This window comes from Macaca fascicularis, chromosome 5, assembly GCF_037993035.2.
Source record: "Macaca fascicularis isolate 582-1 chromosome 5, T2T-MFA8v1.1".
Classification (NCBI taxonomy): domain Eukaryota; kingdom Metazoa; phylum Chordata; class Mammalia; order Primates; family Cercopithecidae; genus Macaca; species Macaca fascicularis.
Genome location: NC_088379.1, coordinates 120,130,790 through 120,148,303, shown reverse-complemented (window position 1 = coordinate 120,148,303; position 17,514 = coordinate 120,130,790). Strand labels below are relative to the sequence as shown.

The 17,514-nt window shown below is 37.9% G+C and overlaps 1 protein-coding gene across 4 annotated transcripts in view; it reads right to left on the bottom strand.

Moving 5' to 3' along the window:
- UGT8 (UDP glycosyltransferase 8) overlaps positions 1 to 15,682 on the bottom strand; it is an 84,986-nt gene extending 69,304 nt beyond the window's left edge. For 2 of the 4 annotated variants that reach the window (XM_005555783.5, XM_005555784.5), the window contains exon 1: positions 15,138 to 15,682. The gene's annotated coding sequence lies outside the window, so the exon portion shown is untranslated. Of the gene's footprint in view, positions 1 to 15,055 lie in introns of all 4 variants that reach the window. The other 2 variants (XM_045392806.3, XM_045392804.3) reach the window with 2 other exon arrangements.
- Positions 15,683 to 17,514: the final 1,832 nt, after the last annotated feature.

Here is a 17,514-nt window from a genome sequence, read left to right as displayed (position 1 = left end):
AATTTCTAATGTATGCCCTTGAAGTTTCACTTTTCACTTGCCTGCCAGCTGGAATGAGACATGGTAATGATTAACATCCTGGACCATACAGACAGAATTATAAACCAGAAAAGGTTTAACAACAAAGACACTTGGGTCCTGAGACTGTGAAACCATAAAACCAGCCCTGCCTGCTTATGCCCAAATTATTGTGTGTGAAGTAACTGAGCTACCTTTTCTAAGTCACTGAAGCCCTAGGGGAACTCAGGATCCTGGTTTGCCTAGAACTGGGGGTGGGGGGGCGGGGGGGAGTTTCCCAGGATGTGGGACTTTCAGCGCTAAAACTGGGAAAGTCTTGGGCACAAGGGGACGAGCTGGTCACCCTATAGCTTTGACTTAACATACAAGTATCAAGAAACAGCAGATGTTTTTAATTGCTACATGCCTTCCCTGCATTACCAGCTTTCTAAACATTAACTCATTTCATACTGAGATCACATGAAGGCAAGAAAGTGGCCCCCACTTTACAGATAATAAGACTGAGAGGATGAAAACTTGACAAAGATCTAGTATCTAGTAAACTAATGTACTCATATCCCACTACGTGAAGGGAGAAAGAAAAGAAAGCTTAAAAAAAAATTGTTAACTGTGGACCAACTGTGGAAAAATCCAGCTTTATATCTACTTGGTTGTTAAATAGCCCAGGTTTTAAACATGTATCTTTCATCTGTAGGCAATTCTTGTTAATCTTAAGTTATTTATGGTGACTATTAGCAAGTAAACTACTAAAAGCAAAGAATCTCTTAAAATAACATTGTAGAATGGGAACATGTTGATTTCAGGTAGGAGAATAAATAATTCAGAAAATTGAGGCCACCTGTTGTTGGTTAAAAGTGCCTCCTGTCCAAACAACAAACAAACAAACAAACAAACAAAAAAAAAAGGTCGGGCACCTTGAGAGTACAATCTGGGTAAAAACCTCACACTGACAGAAGTCAGTTTGGCTGTCAGTAGTTAATAAATATAGGTAGCTCTAGATTTTCAAAACCCTCCACATTACTAAATATTTTTTCATTCCATCAGAAAAAGTAAAGAAATTTATGTGTATAGAAGCCCACAGCTTAACTGCAGAAATAAAACTGAAAAATGCTGAATGCAAAGGAAGAAGGAATTTGGTTCCATTTCACAAACTTAATGAAATAAATTAATCCAAAGTTCCCTGTCAGAAGTTTTTGGTAAAAATTTCTAACACAATCACTTTTGCTTTTAAAATATTGCTTTGCCTGATAACAAAAGCAATATTTTAAAAGAGCATAATGAAAAATATTGTATTACTATTCCATTCCTTACACTAGTATGTCATCTTATGAAAAATAAGATTAATAGAAATCTCTACAAGTATTACAGAGACAGACCTTTCTTTACACACATGAAATACTGAACGGAAGAGACCATTAGGAATACCACTCAAAAAATTCAATTTTGCACCTGGAACATTCATAAGTGCCAAGAGGAATACAAAAGAACTTCTTATGAAGGAGAGGTTATAAAGAAAGTTGTTGTTGCTGTTGTACCATTCCAAGCTAGGTGCACTTAACACTTCTTCAACACAAGTATCTGCAGTTATCTCTTTTCAGACATCTACAGTACAGGTGGTGAAGCTGTAATGAGAAACTCAACCCTATTCGCTTATCAGTGATAGCTGGCTTAGGCCCACCTGGGGAGTTTCTCTGCAAGCACTAAACAGGAAGGTAAGATAAAAACAAAAATATAGTGAGAAAATAAAAATAAGATAATACGAATATCAACAGACTGCACTCAGTACCTTGTACATAGTATGTATCCAATTAATGCTTGATGATGGTGATTAAATTTAACTATTTAGAACACAAACATATAATCACATAATGAAGTTGTTTTCAAATTCTGGCATCCAGAAGAATCACTTCAAGTACTTACTAAAAATACAGGTTCCGAAGTCACCTCAGCAAATAAGCTGTTATGGAGTCTAGGGAAAAATCCAAGAATCTGCATATTTAGTAAGCAGCTGGGGATATTTGTGTAATTCTCCACTGGATTGACAGATAAGGATCTACTACTCGCTACTTATATGCAATAAGAGAAATATAGCTAATACAATGAAAGTAATGTGGATCCAACTATCAAGACCTGAATTAAAGCTCAATTATCTTGGGAATTTAGAAAAGCATAATGCACACAGCCCCAGATTCCCAGGAACTCAGAATAAACAATTCCAAACAACTTTCTGTTTAAATTTCTGTATACAAAGTACCAGCAGTCTCTCAGGAGCACATGAATAGTTTTAGTACTTAATAAGTAGTAAAGACATATAGTATTTCCTTTCATTTTTATTTTGTTTAATAGTCAACTTCCCCATTATTACTTAATTAATTAAATTCTAAACTAATTTGAAGTAGTGTGTTAGTAAAGTATTATCAAGATCGATTTAGATAGATAATTAAAATAATTGCTAATGCATATATAAAATGTTGGGGTTTTTTGAACATGTATGGTACTTGGTAACCTAAGACTATCTTTTCAGTTAGCTCACAGTTCAATTAGTTTAAATTATAAAGATATCATTTTAAGTGACATATAATGAAAAGAAATATAAAATGATTGCAGCATGCATCTATGGATCTGCAAATCAGTAGCCTTTGTCATTCAGGCCAAGTCATTTAATTTAGGTCCCTAATTTTCTTCACCTGTCTGGTGGGGCTATGAAATTAATTTAAAATATTCCTTACTATTCTAAAACTTACTGGGAAAAAAAAGGGTTTAATAATAGGTTTAATGAGATTGATATCTTTGGTTCATCAAAAGTAAAGGTCAAATCAATAAATTCTAAGAAACAAAATGAAAGGAAAAAGAATTTACCTTGATTTTAAATTTTAAGTTATAGAGAATCATTAATGTGAGACACACTTTATAGGGATACTATTAAAATATAAATTGTGATTCAGTACATGTAGGGTGGGGCCCCATCATACCTATTTATGAAACAAGCTCTCTAGTGATATGGGACTACTGGTGCTTGGAGTGCATTTTGAATAAGCAAGGATTTACAGCAAAACCATGAGGCTGAATAAAGAGTAATGAAATGATCAATAACATGGTTAAGCAAATCAACAATGCCAATAACCTATTGGAAAAGAATATTTTTAAATTAAACATACATGAAAGGATAATTTGCTTAAAATAATAAAAGAAACTAATAGATCTAATGGGCAATTTTTTAAATGAACCGATATGTGGTAGATGAGCCAATCTTTGAACATATGGCTATAGTCCAACTGCACATAATAATCACCTGGGAAGCTTTGGAAAAATAGAGATGCCTGAAAACCTGCCATCTACAACGAAGTTCAATCAAATAAGAATTTCTGGGGATGAGGCCTAGGACTAAGGGTTTTGGACTTTTTTCAATTCTCTTCCCCTTTATTCCCTGTGATTAAAAATTAAGAAAATCTAGGCTACACTTACACAATGTCATAGCAAAGTATACCAAAATAAACAACTAATTCAACCCTGTTTTTTTTTTTTTAATAAACTGAGAAATGTATAGGTTTATCTCAACTAAAAATATTTGTTGATGCCTCAATAACCAATTAGTAAGTAAAATAAGATACGAGTTTAGTTTATAAAACTAACCCGGAAAGCATTTTAAAATCTAAACTTAATTTTTCTTTTGTCCTTAAGATGATCAGAATTTTTTCGTTTTGTGAGAAAAGTGAATTGATGAGATATCTATAAGTGGGTCTAAAACTTCAGCACGCCTCACAATCACCTGGGGGGCTTGTTAAAACACACACTGTGGGGCCTGCCCTCATGGTTTCTGATTTTACAGATCTAGGATGAGTCCAAGAATTTCCATTTCTAACAAGTTACCAGGTAACACTGATGTTTCTGTTCCAGAAACCAAATTTAGACAATAAGGATAAAAGTTTGTAATTTTTAAAAAATGCAATTTTCCTTTTTAATAAAGAAAACAGTGGTATTAAAACTCTTATGTCTTGATCACATACCTCATTTTAAAATATATATATGTGTATATATATCTATATATGTAAATATGTGTCTTCTAAGTATCTATGATTATACAGGTAAGAATGTATAGTTTTGTGTCTTCTAATATCTATGTGTATATACATATATGTATTTATATCCATATATATGTATCCTAAAGAATAAGATATGGGTTTCTATTTCTACAATTCCCCAAGACTAGCCTGGTACAGTTATCTCCACGCATCTGCATCATGTGATAAACATTCAGCAAACAATATAGAAATTCTTTGATTCTGATCCCATCTTTACACAAGTGAGAAAAGTTTCATAAATCGTACAACTGAGATTATCTGAGGCTTTCCAGTCTAACATGTATACATTTTCTTTTAAAAAAATACAAAAACAATGATTGCTGTTTTAAAATGTTTGTTAGTACTCTTCATAATTCTCTTTTATTGGGATTTTAATTAGAATACAGCAAGTGAATCTGGTGAATATCCAGATCAAATTTTCATCTTCTCCTGCAATGAAACATATTCACATGTAGGAGAAACAGCTTTCAACACAACATTACTAGAGATTCTTAAGGCTACAGTAATGTTGTAGAATCACAAAAGATCATGGGATTCTTTCCGCCACTAATGAAGATATCCTTTCTTTACTATCACTAGTTTAAATGTATTTTTAACATTATTAAGAGTCACAAAATAAATTTTCATGTAATGTATCAAACATGTTTTCAGGGCAAAACTGGCCAAATATAAACAAGCAAATTAGAACAAGAAACAAAATTCTAGGTATTTTCTTATTCAATTATTTGAACATCTTCACAGGTGAACAAATAACAAACTTCCCTATTTTATAAAATTCTACCATCATCACTAGGACAAGGTTGTATTAGATAGGTTGAGTATTAGATAAAAAACAGCAGTTTTACTAGTCCCCAGAAGTGGAAAAATGTTGGTAGTTTCTGCAGAAAAACAGAATGAATTTATCTAATGTTCCTTTACTAACAGGTAAGAATGTACAATTTTGTGTCTTCTAAGTATCTATGATTATAACAGATATTCACCACAATGAGGCAAGTCCAGAGAAAGTCTTTTGCGTATCATTGCCATTGTCTTGTGAAAATTAGATAAATATACTTAAACATTGACACGATATATTTGTGCCAAAATGATACTAAAATTTTAAAAGCCAAACTATTATCTGACATATGGCAGTGACAATTTTGGAGAGTGTTTATATGGTACAGATAGAAGATGCCGGATTAGGACCTAGGAAATCTGAATGCTAGTTCCGACTCTGCCAGCGAATAATTGAACTAGCTGTGTAATGCGAGACAACCACCCCATAAAGATTTTGCCCCTTTCACTACAAATGAGGGGTTTGAAATCACCTACCTTTAGTTTTTAAATTGTGACTCATTTATTTTTTTAATGAAAATATGTTTTTTGACAAACTAAAGATACCATTCAACCATGTCTGAATATCTTATCTCTGATCAATAGTGTTTGTCCAAGGTGCATGAGGAGACAAGAGACTGCACCCTCTAAGAGTTCATACTCTCCTTAGAGGCAGAATGAAACCTAATTGTTAACATGAATATATGTACAAATCAGAGTCACAGAAAAGTGACAGAGACTGGGAAGCCACAGTCTAAGGTGGGACTTGAGTGTCAAAACCTTGAGTGAGAATTTAGAAGTGCAGAAGAAAAAAAAGGCAGGACATCTCAAGAGGGGGGATATCCTGAAATGAATGCCCCAGTGGGTAAATAGAATAGAATCCTATTGAGGAGTATGAGAAAATAAATAAGTCTGATCAGAAAGCAGCTAGACAATAGAAAGCCTCGAAAGCCAGGCTAAAAGTTTTAGATCTCCATGTGAAAATAAACGCATAGTCAAATCACACTCGAAGGCAAGTGGGTCAGTAAGGACAAGTGACTGATGGTTATGGGCAGTGGGAGGTGATGGAAGGTCAAGGTAATGGTGAAAAACAGTCATTTAACACCAACGGTGAAGAAGTGATGCAGAACTACACCAAGACATCAGGAGGTGAATGGAAAGTCTTAGGCATGGGAAGAAGGTCTTCATGAAGGACATAGTGATCAAATTAGGAATAGATTAGCTATAAAGGGTAAAAAAGAGTGAATTTCACAACACCAAAATCTGTCTTTGAAGACTGAGGCAAATGGGATGTCAGATCTGAGTTAGGAAGTTGAGCTGGGAACTCTAAGCTCTTGAGAGTATAGAAGAAATCACAATTAGAAGTAAGGATTTGTGAATCATCTACATATAAGTAAAAATCCAGTCTATGAGCATCAAGAACTACACCAAAAGACTGAGATCAGAGAAGAGGAGAGGTGCTGGGACAAAAGATGTTATTAAAAATGTCAGAAAGGAAGAAGAGGCACAACCAAAGATCAGATGGGGAGTCTCACCATTACAGATGAGAAAAGGGGAAGGGACTCTAAAGGAGCAGGAAAGAAGCATGGAGCAGAGGAGGAGATTACTGAGGACTACAGTGAAATTACTTAAAGGTAATGGTAATTTCAGTGGGATCAAGGTTCAGCATCCCCAGAACATGAGGCAGGTGGTGAGCTGTAGTTCAAGAACTTGCTCTAGGCAAGAAGCTTTAGTTTTAACATCAAATTCCCCGGACTAGGTTGTCATTTTGACTGCAAACGGTTACTTGGGACTCTATCAAGTTATGAGCTGTAAAATGCTACTACCTATAGGGCAATGCTCCAGGAGCAGAATGAGGACTAAACAGTAGAAATATATGTGTAAGAGATTTGCAAACTACAATAATGCTGTATGAATCTAACACTTTACTAGGGGAAACCAAGTAGTATCTCTAATATAAGATTAGTGTCAGAGATGGTTAACTGTAACAGTTTCCCACCAATATTCCTAGCAAACTTCAGCCCTGCCCTGGCAAGGTGTTCCCTATTTTGGATGTTGAGGACCACAGGCATGTGGGGGGTTTTGTCAGTTTTAATTAAATTCATTCTCAGATCAATACCATGGTTTCCTGCTATAACACACTCAGTTTACATAAAGCCCAAATATGACACTGAAACACTATTCTTTTCTTGTTGAGTTTTTTTTTCTCCAATATTTTTCCCTTCCTTCTCCCCATTTGTCCTTATCCCCTGCTTCTAACTTACTTCCCCTTACAGTTTCTCTGACTCTCACTTTATCTCCATTAAGATACATTCTCACAAATGTCTACAAAGTATTTTCAAAACAGGAGAAAATAAAGTCAGTGATCAGCATGAACATTCCTTAAAACAGTTTTATTCTTGGCCTTTATCCATACATTTCACCATTTTTCCTTCCTTTTGAATAGACAGGTAAACCTGTTTGACTAGTTTTCCCCTAAGAGCTGCTCCCCAGATTGGCTTGGTGAGAACAACTCAATAGGGACAGCAGCACAAATGCAAAATCTATGTAAAACACAAGGGCCTTCTTCATGAAAAGAACCCAGAGGAAGGGCCTGCTGCGGAGCACTAACGGCCTAGTCTTAGAGCAGCTCTCTCAAAGCAGGAAGACACCACCACTGAATCACTCATTCCGTTGCTAGTAAAAACAATTTTTTAAATTAAAATGTAATTCTTCCTGTTGATGCCTCTGAATAATGGATATTATGAGAATGAGGTAGAATCAGATTAAGACTTAAGTGTAGAAGTTTAACAAATTCCAACAGATGAGACTATATTCAAGATGTGTTATAGAAGTGTGTCCAAGTTTGTTGTTGTTGTTGTTGTGTGTGTGTGTGTGTGTCTGCTTAATTAAGCCCATTAAAAAATTTGAATTTGCAAAACAGGTATTAATAATCAAAATAGGGTTTTTTTCTATGGTAAATTGTATGTTGCTATTCCTCTAAATAGCAAAGTCCCTGGGTATATTTAACATATAATGTGCTTTAATGTCACTATCCACAATTTTTTTTCTGTAAACTATTTCTAACATACAGAAAAATATAAAGATTAACATAACAAACATCTGTATGCCCATCACTTAACATTTAAGAAATGTTAAATGTTTGCCCTATTTTCTTAAATTCTATAAATATGACTCAATATATAAAAGTTGAATTTATATACAGCTTTTCAGGAACCTATTAGAGAACATACAGCATGTTTGCGCACTTGATTCTATTTTGTAAATTCATTTAAACTTAATGTTTCACTTGGAAGAAAATTAGCCCCATAGTTTTTACTTATTAAAGCAAGTTATAGCTAATGTAATAACTAAAAAGTCATGATTTGGTGTCTTAAAGTATTTTGAATATTAAATTTCTTCAAAACAATTAAAAAGCACAAAATGATTTCACAAATATTTTGTTATATAATATTCTCAAATCAAGGAAATATTTACCAAATCAGATATGAATGTAAATGTCTTTAATGAACTGGACTCCTTGCAGATGCATTTCTGTTACTTACATCAAGTCAATGGAAATAGATTATACCTTCAAAATAAAATCAATACAGTGATTACTCCAAATTAACAATTCAGATACATAGTACAACGCTACAAGCAAACTATTTCTGAAATGTTCCTACTATACATCTTTCCATCTAATCTAAATATTTTAATATTTACACGAATGTCCATCCAGAGAACACGAACTACACTGTCCTAGATACCCTGCCATTCATAAACCAAAGGTACTATTTTTATTTTGGCTACGCACTCCTAAATGCTTACCTAAGTGTGGCATTCTGTATAAGTCAATTTCAACTTGGTATCTGTTATCTCTGTAAGGGAGTGCGGAGCATGACAATATACAGTCTAAAACTGAGTTGGTGAATATATAACATGGAACTAGAAGAAACCCTAAACTGAAAATCACCTGCTCAGATTACTATGCTTTACAAATAACAGGACCATAAATCATGAAGGACTAAGCACAGTGGGGGAAAAAATAAAAGCACCGAAACGCAACTGTAAAATAGAGAGGTGCTGATAACAAAGAGTGTGGCTAGCGATTTTCAGGTAAAGAATATAATCAAATATTAAAACTACAGATAAAAAATTCATTTCATCTTAAAAATATGGAACATCTAATTTTGTTTTGTTCAACAAATATGTATTGAGACAACAATTATTCATAATATGCCTTATAACCTATTAGTAAACAGTATGTTCAATTGTTGATTCCCACACCAGTGCAAAGATGTAAACATTTTCTCAAATTATGCACTAATTACAGAGTAATAAAATTATACACATATTAAAATAGAAATCTAATTTAAAATGTTTATCTCTAATATAAAGCATCACTTCATTCAAACAGAAAATCCTAGGAAAAAAGTAGGTATATTTAAATATTACCATAGTAATCTAAATTTGACAAAAAAAAAAAAAAAGCAAACAAACCTCTACAAATCAGTCCTTCCCCTATCACACAGGCTAATAATTATTTTTCACATGTTGATTTTTAAGACCTATGAGGTATAGAAGTTTCTTAGGAATCATCAAATATTAAATTACATTTTGTTAAATTTTGAAATCATCTGTATTGTTTTCTGAGTTTGTTTTCAGCTACTACTAAAATGAATAATCAACGTCCTTATAGATTACCTAAGGAACTAGAACACACTTAAAATACTAAGAGTACTTTAAACAGTACATTAGAAACCTGTAGGTTTAATTACCGGGTGCTTTATAAACACAATGTATATACCACCAGATCCTCCAGACTGGTGGAAGCATGGATTGTCCTGAGAAACCCAACATCTCTGCAACGCTCTTGAGGCAATTTCCACTCTCTCTTCAAGGACTTTGTTCAATTGACTCCATCTGCTCCCTTCAAAATTTTCAATGGCTGCTATTCTACTGGCTTTAAAAAAGTTAAAAGTATGATCAAGTTTTCATCTTAAACATATATTTTCAATCAATCTCCGTGAATTCTGAGAGCGAGTACTTGTGAAAGCAAAAATGACTACGGACCTTCTAAACACAGATTCAAGTCCTGGTTTCCATAAAACAGGTAGCATTTGTTAAACACAAACCAGTAACCTCCCAGGCATTGTGCTTGACAGCTTTTATCTCATCCGATCCTCCTCGCAGTAGCCCTATAATGTAGGTGCTTCTCACCCCACGTGGAAAAAGGAAATGAAACTAAATTGTGAGCTCAAGGTCACAGAGCTATTCAGGGCTTGGGACAGGGTGGGAACCGACACTGTCTAATACCCCTCATTTCAGTACCTGACCTTCTCACTTTCTGAAATTTTCTCATTTTTCAGCTGCTTTTAAAAGTTACACCCCCCTAATTCTCCTCTTGCCTCTTGTTCTGTACCTTCTCATTTTTCTTTATTGCTCCCTATTTCTCTACCTAACTATTAAATTTTAGGATCTCCCCAGGCCTCTGTTTCCCTATTAACTTTTGGTACTTGCCCTGGAAAAACCTATCAACTTTCATGGTTTATAATTACCTATACACTGAAAAATCCTAAATGTTTCTGTGTGTCTATCCTTTTATCTACCCACCATTTATCTACCTGCCTATTTAGCCCAGGACCTCGCTGCTCAGAACTCACATGCAATGATTCATTGGACACACATCTCCAGTTCGATTTTCTATAAGCACTTCATGTTCTACATGTCTAAAACTGAACTATCACACTTGCTCTCAAATCTGGATCTCCTTTTAAGTTCCTATCCCATCCTCCTATACCACCCACTCGCAATCCTCCACCAAATCGGTCACCTAATCTTAGAGGTTCTACCACCTGAATATCATTGTAACCAAACCCTTTTCTTCATCCCACTGCAAACACTTTGGTACAAGGACCTCAAACTCTGTTACCAAGGCCACCGCAATACCTTCTAAACTACCATTCAAATCTCACGTTCCTCAGATCCCTCCTTCTAGATTGCTCTAAGAGCTGTTTTCTCATCACATCACTCCTTAGTTTAAAACAAGCTTGAACTGAAAATAGTTCATACTCCTGAGGACAGCAAACAGCCCTCCACGATCTTGCTCCTGCCTCCAGTGATTCATTTTTTATGTCACCCTCTAAGATACCCTCAAATCTCCCATTCCCACACAGAATTGACCACTTCCAACTTTCTGCTCAGGGTACTGTGTGTATATCTCTATCATGGCACTTACAGAACAGTCAGCACTATACTGCAGATATTGAAAATAGCCTGTTTCCTTCTTATCTCCCCCTTTTAAGCCTAGAGCCCTCCCAGGGCCTTAACTGTATGCACATCCCCAGAGCACAGTGCTTGGCACATAGTATACTTTCAACAAATATTTGTTGAATAAAAGAATGAATGTTTATGAAATGCTTCAGTTTAAGGAGATATGATTACCGCTGTTTTCAAGACCAAATTAAATCATTTTAATCATATTTATTATGTACCTCCTCCATAAGTACATTTGCAAAATAATATTTAAATAATTAACGTAGCCTCAAGTAGCAGGGTTCTCAAATAATACTTCTCATTCCGGACTTCCAGGGTAGAAAAATATTAACTACACTACATTATGGTTAGTAAGTTTCAATGGCAGAAAGTAATATGTAAAATATCCTAGTATACATATTCCTAAACAAAGACAATCTGGGCCTATCATAAAAAAGTAAACCTTTTTTAAGGGCTGCTTCAGTTTCTCAGAAACACCAAGCTTTTCCAGAAGACTTAACTGTCTGAAATTAAGACACCCTCCTAAAGATCTCATACACAAATTTTTCTATAAAAAATACATTAAAACCTTTTATATAGAGGCCACCCTTCTGGAAACCTAAACATTTCAGTTCTCAGTCCAAACCACAAATAAAGCATGTGAACAGAAAGTATCTGTCACAAAGTTTACAGGATTTATACTCAGGCAATAGCCCACATCATTTAATGGAAAACAAAAGACAACAGATAATATAGCAGCAGGGCCCGCTCACGGTCTGACAGCAGCAGAAAGTGATAGCCGATAACAGAAAGAGGACCCAGAAAAAAAAACATAAAAAGAAGAATGGTACTTCTGTCTCCATTCTAGTATTTCAACCCAGCAGGCTGAGACCATTTACTATAAACAAAAACAGCTCTATACACCTCAGCGAATAGCACTATTCAATTCTTTATGAATTCATAAAGACAACCCAAAAAGAAAGAATAACTTACATCCAATATTCTCCAAGGGAACAAGGAAGACAGTAAGATTTAGAAATTGCTTGTGGGTTACAATGGCTCATTTTTTTTTTAAGTTTCAGTAATTAATGGTGTGAAGAGTCATCTACCTAGAAAATGTGCTTATGTAAATAAGTACCATTGCAGATGATGTCAAATAAACGGGATACCTTGCATAAATAATCAAAAGTTCTCACTCTCCAAGTGTATCTTAGAAATTCCCAGGTGTATATTGGAAAATCCTAGCATGAATTAAAAAGCAACAAATTGATATTACTTGATAAACAGGAGCATGATTTTAAAAAGGATTTGAGGATTGAAGGTGGGATTTTCAGCAATGTTTAAACGGTAATGAAACTGACAGTTGTTCATAAGGTGCAATAAAATGTTTTAATTTAAATTATTGGGAAATGTAAACTGCCAAATCTTTAAACAAAAAGTAGTTTTTATCCAAAAAAAATTGTGATAAGCATCTTTATTTACTACATTGGTTTATTTATTCTAAGATGCATACCAAGCTTAAATACAACAAGCACAGTCCTCCAGAAATCTTAAATTTAAAAAGAGTTTGAATCTGTATAGTAGTATTGCCTGGAAAAAGGCAGAAGTATAGTTTTGGCTCAGTTATGCCCAACCTCCTAATGGAGAATCAAGCTTTTACTAAATATCGGGGCACTATGATTTACTGTAGTTTATAAAGACTCGTATAATACTAAAACACACAACACTAGATGTCAACTTAACCTTGTAGGTGGCAGGCAAATCATACAATACTAGACTGTTTTTACCTGGCATTATCTAGAATAGTTGCTGAACACAGACACATTCCTAAAGCAAAACCTCAAAACACCAAGAGATAGTTTCTATAGGAGAAAACTAAGCTGGCTAAGATTTAATTCAATTAACACAAACTTCTGGTCTCCTTTACTATATAACATTGAGATGCATGACTCTTTAAAATCTCCTGGGGACAAAGTGCGGTTACTCTTAACACTATTAAAATATTGGTTAAAGATAACTATTGGGGCCGGGCGCGGTGGCTCAAGCCTGTAATCCCAGCACTTTGGGAGGCCGGGACGGGCGGATCACGAGGTCAGGAGATCGAGACCATCCTGGCTAACACGGTGAAACTCCATCTCTACTAAAAAATACAAAAAAAAAAAAAAAACTAGCCGGGCGAGGTGACAGGCGCCTGTAGTCCCAGCTAATCGGGAGGCTGAGGCAGGAGAATGGCGTAAACCCGGGAGGCGGAGCTTGCAGTGAGCTGAGATCCGGCCACTGCACTCCAGCCTGGGCGACAGAGCGAGACTCCGTCTCAAAAAAAAAAAAAAAAAAAAAAAAAAAAGATAACTATTGGGTACTGGGCTTAATAACTGAGTGATGAAATAATGTGTACAACAAACCCCCGTGACATGTGTTTACCTATGTAACAACCCCAAAACCTAAAATAAACGCTTTTTTAAAAGAACAGAAAAAAAGACACTGTCTGTCCTTCCTCCAAATTTTTTTCTGGGGATACGTCAGAAGCACGCCAATTCTGAATGAATATAGACGTTTTTGAACATGAAATTATCAGAAATTATAACAACGATTTGGCATCTAGCCAAACTGCTAACATTCACGATACTGATCCTCAAGAACTGGTAGTACAAGGTAACAGCCTGAGGGGACTGAAGATTTTTGGAGTATTTGGAGTAGTGTGGGTTTTTTTCTAATTTTTACCAATAGGACCCACCAGAAATAAAAGACTCTATCGTCACTGTTAACACTGGCTCATAATAAAGGTGATTCTCCAGAGCACACCTGGTTTGATACAGCCACCCACTCCTTCCCTTGGCGACATTCTCCGCTGAGAACGCCTAGTTAGCGCAATCCAGCCATTCACATTAGTTCTCAGGACGCTCTCAGAAGTTCTCTACCTTCTCTCCTCTCCCCGCCTAGATGCTGAAAGGTGATGGGAACTCGCGGTACAGGTACAGAGGCTATTCCTTTCCTAAGGGAGTGCTGCACAATGGCACGTTTACCGTACTCAATTTTATAAATCCTCAATTAAACCAGCGAGTTTGCATATAGAGAGTGGGTACCCGGCCCGCCTCCTCGGATTGTCCTTCTGCCCCGACGCACTGCATCTACTTGCACTCTCCGATGCGGTTTGCCTCCTTCAAATCCAAAACACACATCCCAAGCTCCCTCGCCGCTCCTCCAGTCCGTGGAAGGCGCCCTTCTTTTTGCCAGCAGCGCGTCCTTCTCTCCCCGCCCGCAGGCGCTCACCTCTTCTCTAATCCCAGGGGCCCACACAGGCTTCTCTAATACAAGGGCACCCCGTACCATTCCCAGATCGGCGCGGGGACCCGTGAAACCCTGCCACCACTGTACACTGTCCATTGTCGAGGGTCGCGAGGGCACGCGGAAACGGCGGGCCCCGAAAGGTCTCAGCGAGCTTGTACAGCCCTGAGACATTCACCACCCCCAACACATCCCGCTCTTGTTCCTCCTTAGGGGGAAGAGTAAGGGGGAGTTGAAGAGGTTCCGAAGCTCCTCCTGGTCCCCCATCTCTATCCCTGCCGTGGCAGCTGGCTCCGGCCTCTGGGCGCCGCGGTGCCCATCCCTTCAGGGGTCAAGTACAAGGCCCTCGGCCGAATCGCCTCCCTGTTATACCCTCCCTCTGCCTTGAACGCACATACGCGAGAGAACCCTCAAACGGATGCCATATGGGAGAAACAGGATTGCGGGCGCTATCAGGGGCCAGCTTAAAAAGATCTCCTTCACATCCCCTCAACCCCTAGCCTTTCTCCCTACCCCGTCAGCCCCCTCTATCCACTCCTAACTTCCTCAGCCCAACCCCATCTGTGCTTTCTAATTCCTACCCCCCCGCCCTGGATAGCAGCCATTCGCCCGGCACTCACCTCAGGGAGCAAACAACGCCCCTCTCCTCCACCCAGCCCGCCCCTCTTCCGCCCGCTGGAACGGCGCGTTCCCTCCGCTCACCTCGTCTCTTGGCTGCCCCGCGCGAGTTTGAGTGTGTCTCTGCCGCGTAATTGTATCCGGGACAGAAGGGACCCGTGTTTGTGCGCTGAATCAGGTGTCGCCGCCTTCGGTGGCTCGGGGGCGTACGGGAGGCTTCAGAGTTAGCGTGTTCACTAAGGAGGACTCTCTGGGTTCACAGTTGATAGCAATGCTTTAACCGTGTCCTCCCTCGGGTCCGCAGCGCGCCTGCTCGTCCACAGCTCCCCGCGGGCGGCCAGGCCCCCCGCCCCCCAGCCGCGCCCCGCCCTACGCGCGGCGAGCAGAGCTGGAGCGCGCCGCTGTCCTTCCGCACTTGGCTCAGCGGGGCACGACACGGGCCGCCACGCGCTCAGCCTAGCATCACTCGCCTCGGACTGCGAGCGCCTCCAGCTCCCCCGGCTGGGGCATGGAAGCAGACGCGCTTTCGTACCACGCGCTCGCAGGCTGGGCGAGGGGCAGAGCGCTGGGATCCGGCCAGTCGCCCGCTAAGCGCGGTTGGCTTGCAGGCTGGGACTTTTAGCTAGCCCACTGGGCGCTCGAGTTGCGAACTCTGATACCCGCACGTGGCCCCGCCCACTGTTCTCTCTCTGCGAGGCGTGTCCCGCGCCCTTTCCGCCACCACCCACGTAGTCCCTGTGCCGCCTTTTATCATCAAGGCAGTTCAGTGAGCTTTGCGAGTTGATATCGCGCGTTTTCTCACCTTCCTACCTTTCCTGCCTCACTCCTGCTGAATCTATTCAAAAGTTATACTTGGACAAGCGGATGGAGGAGTCTGGAAAATGAAGAGGGTGATGCTTAGGTGAGCAGGTACCTGCACTGCCGCCAACCCAGGCTTCAATATTGGCTCTCTTGAAGCGGAAAGCCTTAAAAAACGGGAGTTTGGGGATACCGAAAAAAAGTAAATAGGGTTGCTGGACTGAATAACATCCCTCCTCTCAGGCTCGTGCTGAAAGGGCCATTCATGCTTTGCCTGGTTGAGCCTGTGGCGACTTTATTCTGACGAATCTGCCTTTGCCAGAGGCATAACCTTGCCAAGTTGGCGTCTTGTCCAGCAAGCAACTGTGCCCAAGGCTTGCTGGAGCAGCCTCTCTGTGGCGCCTCAGACCTTTGAGCGCCTTTGAGCGCCTGAGGTAGATTGTGAGTTTCATGAACATTGAGAAAGTCTAAGACTGTGCGTGTGCGAGATATCATATATAATATATATAATTTTTATATTATATATAACGTTATATATAATATATATAATTTTTATATGATATATAATGTTATATATAACGTGAACTGAATTGTTTATTGTTTATGTTTCATGTCGAGCGTAAATTCCAGAAGCTAAGATGCTGCCACAGCACACAAACATTATGTGTTTAAACGTTGGAAATCAAAAATGCCATGTTGGGTCGTTCTTTCCTTGTTCAAAAGTGAGATTCAGAAATAGATTGGGATTTTCTGCCCTTAGATAAGAAAACGGAACTTATATTTTACTGTATATGTTATCAGTTAGTGATAAATAAAAAAACTAATATACACTGCTGTTATTATAAAATCCATATGCCCAAGAATGTTCACTGATGGAGAGATCTTCAAATGCCATTTCAAAAAAGATAATGCACTTTTCTTTGCAGATTAGAAATTTGAACATATTCCCTGTGCAAAATGCAGGGAATATTTTCACAGCCTTTGTACCTGATCTAAGGAGATTACCATATTGTCTATTTATTTCTTATTTAAATTGCACTAGAAAACCTAAAGTAAATGAAATGTAACATAATAAAGAAAAGAGAATTTAGACATTTACTTTAAAAGCTTTATTTCTCAAGGATCAAACTTCAGTTTCAAGCTACTGTTTTGATGATGCATATGTAAATTCTTGGTTAAAACTTGATCATTAGCAATTAAAACAACTTTTTTCTTTTATTTTACAAAAATCTTTAAAATTGTTTCGCCACATCCTTGTCCTTAAAATGGTGTTAACTGATCATTGTGTAAGGTTTTTGTCAGATTTTTGGATAGAAAAGGAGTGTATATTATGTATAGATATGTCCATGTTTGTTGTTTCTCTGATCTATCTGTTGTTGACCACATTAAATAATGATTATTGAATTTCTCACAGCTCTACACAGTAAGGGTGTTCCATAAGGTAAAACAAGTTTAGTCAATCATCGTATGAATAGTTGAAATACACTTTTGGAGTTTGAAATGATAAAAGCAAGAAATCAGTGAGGTTCACTTCACCGCCTCACTCCACTTTTCCTTTTTTTTAATGCTCCCACCTTTAATTGTTAACATTATTGATTAAGTAGTAGAATAAATGAATAATGGAAACATTTACTACTTGTCTTTAAGGAAGGCTGCATATTTT